The sequence below is a fragment of the Glycine soja genome, chromosome 6 (genome assembly GCF_004193775.1).
Source record: "Glycine soja cultivar W05 chromosome 6, ASM419377v2, whole genome shotgun sequence".
Taxonomy (NCBI): Eukaryota; Viridiplantae; Streptophyta; class Magnoliopsida; order Fabales; family Fabaceae; genus Glycine; species Glycine soja.
In genome coordinates, this window is record NC_041007.1 from 33,020,144 (window position 1) to 33,027,805 (window position 7,662).

The following is a 7,662-nucleotide window of genomic DNA, read 5'->3' on the forward strand; positions in this document are numbered from 1 at the left end:
ATGGCCTTTGGCATCAAAGTATGGTACGATGTGCAATTTGGTCTTGGGACTGTGATTTTTTGGATTCTAATGATAGGTAATGGTGCATGATGGTCAGGGCCGTGTACAGCGTGAGACCAGTTAGGTCATAGTCTTAGGTCTCCGTTCTTTTTCCAATATACTAGTTACTATATAATATTATAGTCTATTAAAAAAATGTAATATTACAATTTCTCTTTCGAATTAGAATCGTATATAATTGCTGCAGACCAAAAAAAGGGATTGCTCATATATTGTTATTAGTATTGATAGTGATTATAATTGGAATAGCATGTATCATTGTATAATTGATTATTATAAATTATTAATGGGCTTGTTTCAGATTTTGAATGGTAATAGATTTTTTTTGTAATCCATGATTCATTGTAAGAAAGAAAAAGAAACAAACTCTGAGTTCGGTTGAAAAATAAATAAAGTCTAACATAAGAATTGTTTTCCCCCGTGGATACATGCAATATTACCTCCTAAATTAAGAAATCAAAAGACAAATTTACTTATTTTAAGTGCCTATAAAATTGCAACGGAAAGAATAAAATTAATTAAAACTATATGTTTGATTTTTACTTCTAAGTTATAATGGATAGAATATTTTAAAATTGTATACATATAATTGTTACTTTAATTTGTTTAGTTCTATCATCTTCTCTATCCTTTTCTTGTTATCTTTGCATTCTTTCAAAGACTTGAAGTGATTTTTTAAAGTGGATAATTGATGCTAAATTAATGGAGTAATCAGTAGATAATAGTATCATGCAATTCTTTTTGTATTGAGGTTCTATCATTTTATTATTTTTTATTTACTTCGCAAAATTCTTTTAAATTTAACTTACAAATAAACAATATTCCAAGTATAATCATCTAACAAATCTATTATTAATATTAATGTTTTAATCGCTTAACAAAACCTATAAATTAAACTTGGATATCATATGATGACAATATATACATATAAATTTATTATTCTTAAATAGAGCGAAACAAATATAATATATGTTAAATCTAATACAATCATAATATACAAAATAATATTAGAGATTAATTACTCTTCTAGCTTGCAAACACTTTTGTGGGTACTCATAAGGGCCATGGAAACCATAAGGCCAATGAGGCCTTTGCCTTAGGCCCTCAAGAGTTTCATTTTTTTTTTTACATTTTAATATTTTTTTGTCAATTTAAATTATTAAGTGGTAAATTTTGTTAAGATATGATTTATTATTTGTAATCATTTTTTCATTAATAAGTGATAATCAATTTTTATAGGTCAATTTAAATATTTAGTTTAATACCTTAGTATTTTTTTAAGTCATTGTTTGTCTTGCAAATATATGTCACTTCTTTTTACCCCTTCTATATATTCCCTCTGGTTGATTATTTTACTTTTAGTTTTTGTAAATATATCACTTTTTGCATTTAGTTTTGGATGATCTGACATTTAGTGATGTTATCATTTGATGATAGCATTATTTACTTCTGATTTTTTAGTCACTGTCTTGCAAATATATGTCACTTCTTTTTACTCTTTCTATTTCCTCTGATTTTTTTATTTTACTTTTAGTTTTTGTAAATATATTACTTTTTACATTTAGTTTTGGATGACTTGACATTTAGTGATGTTATTATTTAATGATAACATTATTTACTTCTGAGACACTTTATAATATTATCATTTGAAAATGTGAATTTTAATGATGTCATCATGATATTATTATAATAATTATTATTTTACTAAAAGTAACTATAGTTGAAAGTCATTGAGATTAATTAATCTTCATAAAATAGAGATTACTAAAGTGAATTTTAACTTTAATAAAATCTTTTCAATATGCATTATTAAAAAATCAAATCCTATTAATATGTTTAAGAAATCTAACTATTTAATAATTATAATAAACTAAAGAAAAAAGATTATAGAAACGTAAATAAAAAGTGATATATTTATAGAATTAAGAACATATTTAAGTTTTTACTTTTTCATAATAATTTTAAAGATTAATTTATCCTCATACTTTAACATGTGTGTGATTTTGATGTTCTAATCAAATTGGATTCCTTAGCCCAACAAATATATTCAACAAATCTTGCACATACGTCATTAACATGAAAATAAGATATCAAACTCTATCTTGATTCAAACAAACATATAAAAAAACAAGAAAGAAAGTACACGGGACGAGGAAGAAAAGGAGATTAATTATATATGAAAGAGTACATGGGATAAGTTTGAGTACAAGGAATCCAAGAAAAATGGCTGTCTGTCCCCCTGCATGCCTAATTCAATTATTCATTCTGCCCATTTAAAGCTGCCATGAATTGTTTGGTTTCAATTGCATAACATTACCTTCCACATTAATTTCCACTCATTGAATCCTAAAAGCTTGCGGGTCCTATGCATTTGATCATGAAGAAAAGAATATTCATTGTATTTGAATATAAATATCATTATATCACGCCTATCCTAAATTACTGCCATCACGTGGTTTCTGAAACCATTGAAATATTTGTCATGAGTGTAAAACCTCTTCCAATTTCCAAACCTCCAAGCTAGCTCAATGAAAAGGTATGGATATGGGTCACCCCTTGCCACCATATTCACATTTCAAAAAGTTACATGAGTACCAAAATCTATAACTGTAAGTGTGAAATGATTGGATTGGTTGGGGGCGTACTTTCCTCTTTTTGTATAATTCCACCGCCCACACGACAGAATTTGGAATCTGGACAAAAGTCGTGGCAGCAACTCATGAGATAAGATACCCTCTTTAAGGATATGCTTTTAAAGGTTCAGTTACCGAGAAAGAAAAAAAAACGAAGAAACAAAGCATTTTTAAATTTTCAATAGAACTAATTAAGTTTTTAAGTCTCTTAAATTTTTTATAATTTAATTTTTAGGCCCTCAAAATTTATTTGACAATTTTAGTCCTTCATTAATTTTTTGTTAGCATTTTTAGTCTCTAAAAAAACTTTTTATTTTTAGTTTTTTATTTATTTTTATTGTTCAAAATTAGTTTAGAATATATAAAAAATAAGGGACTAAAAGTGGACAAAAACAAGGATTAATCTTGAGAAAAAAATGAGGGACTAAAAATGATAAAAAAAAAATTGAGAGACCAAAAATGTTGATGAAAAATTAACGAAAGACTAAAATTTGTTAAAAAAAAACTTTTGAAGGACTAAAATTTGAAAAAATTGAAGGACTAAAAACTTAATTAATCCTTTTTAATATATATTTTAATTTAATAATTTTTAAAATTGTAGTTGTCTAGCTAAGGGTAGCAAGGTAGTTTCCTTCCTATAGACTTTTCAACTCCACTATTGTATTTCCAAGTCTTCGACTTCTCGACTATCAAGAGGGTGGGGTACGTATATGTAAAGGATACTCCAACTCTCTGGTCAAATCTTGAGGCTAAGAGGGAAATGAGCATAATAAACGAGTGAATAATTGATGACTAAAATATGTTTTGCTTTCCTATAAATATATAAAAGTTTGGAATATGTTCCTGCAAAAGTTTCGTTATGTTTTTGGTTCTCATAAAATTGAAATGTGTTATTTTTTGGCTCAAAGCCAGGCTTGGATACATGGAATTTTTTAAAACTTAAATTATAGGCTAAAATAAATTTTTCATCCCTATAAAATTCGGAATGCTCAAAATCTATCCCTGCAAAATTTTGATTTCTTTTTGTCCTAAAAAAATTAAAATTTGTTACTTTTTGACCCAAACGAAGATTGGGGTATTCGAACCTACGTGTCACTCCTTCATTGGTTCCATTGATGGCTATGATAGTGAGTGATTTTTTAGGGTTAAAAACCTCCACAAAATATAGGAAAAAATCACCCACAAATTTGTAAATCTCTCTTCCCTAACCTCCTCCTTTCCTAACTTTCTTCATCTTCTCCATTCACTAAGCTATTCCGAGAGAGAGGTGAATTCAAAATCAAGGTTCTTGAGTTTATCGGCAACATTTGATTCAGATATAACATTGGAATTGGTATTCGTAATGTTGAGTTTGAGAGTGAAGGTGTTAGATTTTTAGAATGAAAGAGAATTCAAAGAAGAAGAAGAAGAAGAAGATAACATAGTCAATAAGGTGATGTTGGTCATTGTACTTGAAAAAAACATTTAAAAAAGAAAAAAATTATTTATTTAAATTCGAAGAAGATGAAGAAAGTTATGGAAGAAAGAGGTTATGAAAGAGAGATTTACAAATTTGTGGGGTTTTTTTTTCTGTATTTTGTGGCAGTTTTTAACTCCCAGAAATCACCTACTCCTATAGCCATCAATGGAACCAATGAAATAGTGACACGTAAGTTTAGATACCTGAACCTATGTTCGGGCAAAAAAGTTACAAATTTCAATTTTTTGAGGACGAAAAAAAGAATAAAAAATTTGCATGGATGGATTTCGAACATTTCAATATTTATATGGATGAAAAACATATTTTAGCATATAATTTAAGTTTTAAAAAATGTCACATGGGCTCGGATTCATCCAAGCCTAACTCCAGGCCAAAATACAATACATTTCAATTTTATGAGGATGAAAAAACATAAGAAAATTTTGCAGGGAGGAAAAACATATTTTAGCCATAGTTGATTTACCTCAAAGGTCTAACTTTTTATACATACCTTAGTGGGCTTTGGATGCACAAGCCTTTGTATGTGATTACCATTTTGGCTAATCTAGTCTTAATTATCATTATAGAGGTGATCACACATATAATATTGATTATGATACCATTATAGTTTCACTATAGGTTTAGATATTCTATGGTATTCGATCATATAATTGGATGTATTTGACTATTCAGTTATCCGAGTGCCCATGGTATCCTTACTTCAACATTTCTTTGAGTTGAGCTCTTGTAGGTATTCAACTATCTAGTAAATCGAATACCCAAAGCCTCCTTTAGTTGCTGATATTTCTCGTGATCAAGTTCATATAGTTATTCAGCCATTCAGTTAGCCGAATATCTGATACCACATTTGGATCTGTCTTTAGGTCAATGTTTCTCGTGGGTATTCAAAAATTTGATCAGCTGAATACCCCTTTCAATATACATACCCCCTAAGGGGTATACAACTAAATATCCCATTCATTGCTATCCCTAGGCGGGTGTCGGGGTTTCATGGTCTATAACTTTAAAATTTTGTAAGAGACCATGAGTGGAAAGAACCTCATCCCATGGACAACACATTACATAAGAATCGCTATGGGTTAAGAATGTACATTTGTAGTGTGCTTTCAAGTGATGGATGCCTTTGATCACCAAGTGTCAAAATTATGGCGCCTCTACTTAGTCCACATGAGTAATAGTTAGAGCGGGATCTTGATGCCAGCCTATGATAGATGTGTTGAAATTTGGTAGACACACAACTCTCTCACTCTCAATAGTGAATTTCATGTATCTCATGTATTTGTGATAGGTCACCCTTTCTCATATATGTAAGAGAATAATTTATCCCAAATCCTAAACATATCTTATTTGATTATAGATGGCATATTTTCTATCTCATCAAATCATATTTGATTAAATATACAAATAATTAATTTAATCATATCTAATTAATTATCTTTTATGTATTGCATCTCATTTAATTAAATATGTTGTTAATTAGTTAACTCATATTTATTAAATAACTATGAACTAAATTAAATTACATCTAGCTAATGTATTCATTTGTTTGATTACTTTATGTGTGTGACCCTATAGACTCTCACTAGGTTGTAATAATATTATCTTTATAATACTATAGACAATGATTGACATCTAACAATGCATTGCTACCACCTAACCCATGAGAAAATCAGTGATTCAATTTCAAACTTATTGCAACTATTTCCACCGTGTAGCCTTTTGTCCTTTCATCCAAATGTCTTGATCGAACACGGGACATAAGAGTGTCATCTTTGTTAAGTCTAATAATCAATTTCTTGATACCCAAGTGGATGTGTAAATGCAAACGGGTCCAATATCTCATACTGGCCTATTTCCATGTGGCATTGCTTATATCACGCCCTATTCTATTGAGAAGCCCATATACATAAATCTTGCTATGTAGGAGGGACGAATCCTATCTACATCACTCACATCCCTCAACATGATTCATTGTAGGCCCAAGTACTACCTTTATGATCACCTTGTTATGATGATGTTTGACAACATTAAAGCCTACAACTCTTACATGTAGGAATCATAGTGAATCCAAGTTGAAGGACTATTATGACCTTATGGTTGTCATGAGAAGCACTTATGTCACTTACATAACTATTATGAAGCCTTCTCATAGTAGGTCTATCAAATATAAATATTACTACTAATTTTTATACATGTGTGTCGACTTGATATCTCATACATATGACCTGTGAGACATGGTCATTAGTCTACTCACACAGTAGCCTTAATGCATTATTGTCGCCCTAGTCAATAATAATACTTGACTATGGATACTTTTAGAATAACATTTCATTATTCAATGAATCTCACAATCAAGTCCCACTTGATTTGTCATTGAACGAATCACATATTCTAAGAAAAGTATTACACTATAAAACTAGTAACTTAATAATATCATGCCTCATGTAACACCCCAGTTTTCGATAAATAAATATATATTGATATTTATTAAGTATGAATTTTTAGTTTTTATAATTAATTGAATTAAGTAAATATTTTGGGGTGAGATATAGGGTTGAAATTGAGTTTTAATGATTAGTCATGTGGATCAGAAATTATTAGAGTTTTTAGAAATTAAATAAATGGGAAAAAAGGTTATTGTTAATTAAAATAAAGGTTTTATAGTATTAGAAAATAAATAGAGTAAAATGGTGTTTTAGAAAATAAAGGGATGTTTTAATTGGTTATTTATTTAATAAAAGAGTAAAATAGAGTTCTTTTTTTTATAAAATAATAAGATAAAGAGAAATAGGGTAAATTATAGGTTCAGAGTACTCAGATATATAAATATTCCTTTTAAACTCAGAGTAGTTTTTATAAACCTACGTACGTTCTCTGCTCTTTCTTCCTCCCAAATTTGTTCTCCCTTCTTTCTCTCCTAAAATCCTTTTTTTTCTCGCAAACGCCCAAATTTGTCCTGGTAAAACTACAATCCCAGACTCTTTAACCATTGAATCGTCATGAAATTTAGATACCACCTTCGGAACACATCTTTTAACATTACTACCGTTGGGATTTTGGAAGTAATGTCTCTAGAGAGAGACATGCCCCTCACATAGAGACATTGAAATTAAGGCTTCAATTCCTTCTCCTTCTATCTAACACTTGGAAACACTAGCAAAGTAACCAGAGGAAAAAACTTAAGGAATCTTAGGGAACCACTAGAGATTCTGCTATAACTGCTGGACAAATGAGTTTATCCGCTTAGAGGTAACTGATGAGTTTATCACAATTGGGGTTAGAATGAACATGTGAAGGGATCCTTAGAGGATTAAATTGGGGTTTTATCTTGGGATGTTTACTATATTGTAATTTTGCCTTTACGATTATAATTATGTGATTGTTATGTTTGATGGGCCAATTGATGCCCTAATGTGAATTGATTGATAAAATTGATTGCTCATGGTGTTTTTGTGCTTTTGAACCTATGATTTTCATTCCTTTGATTTT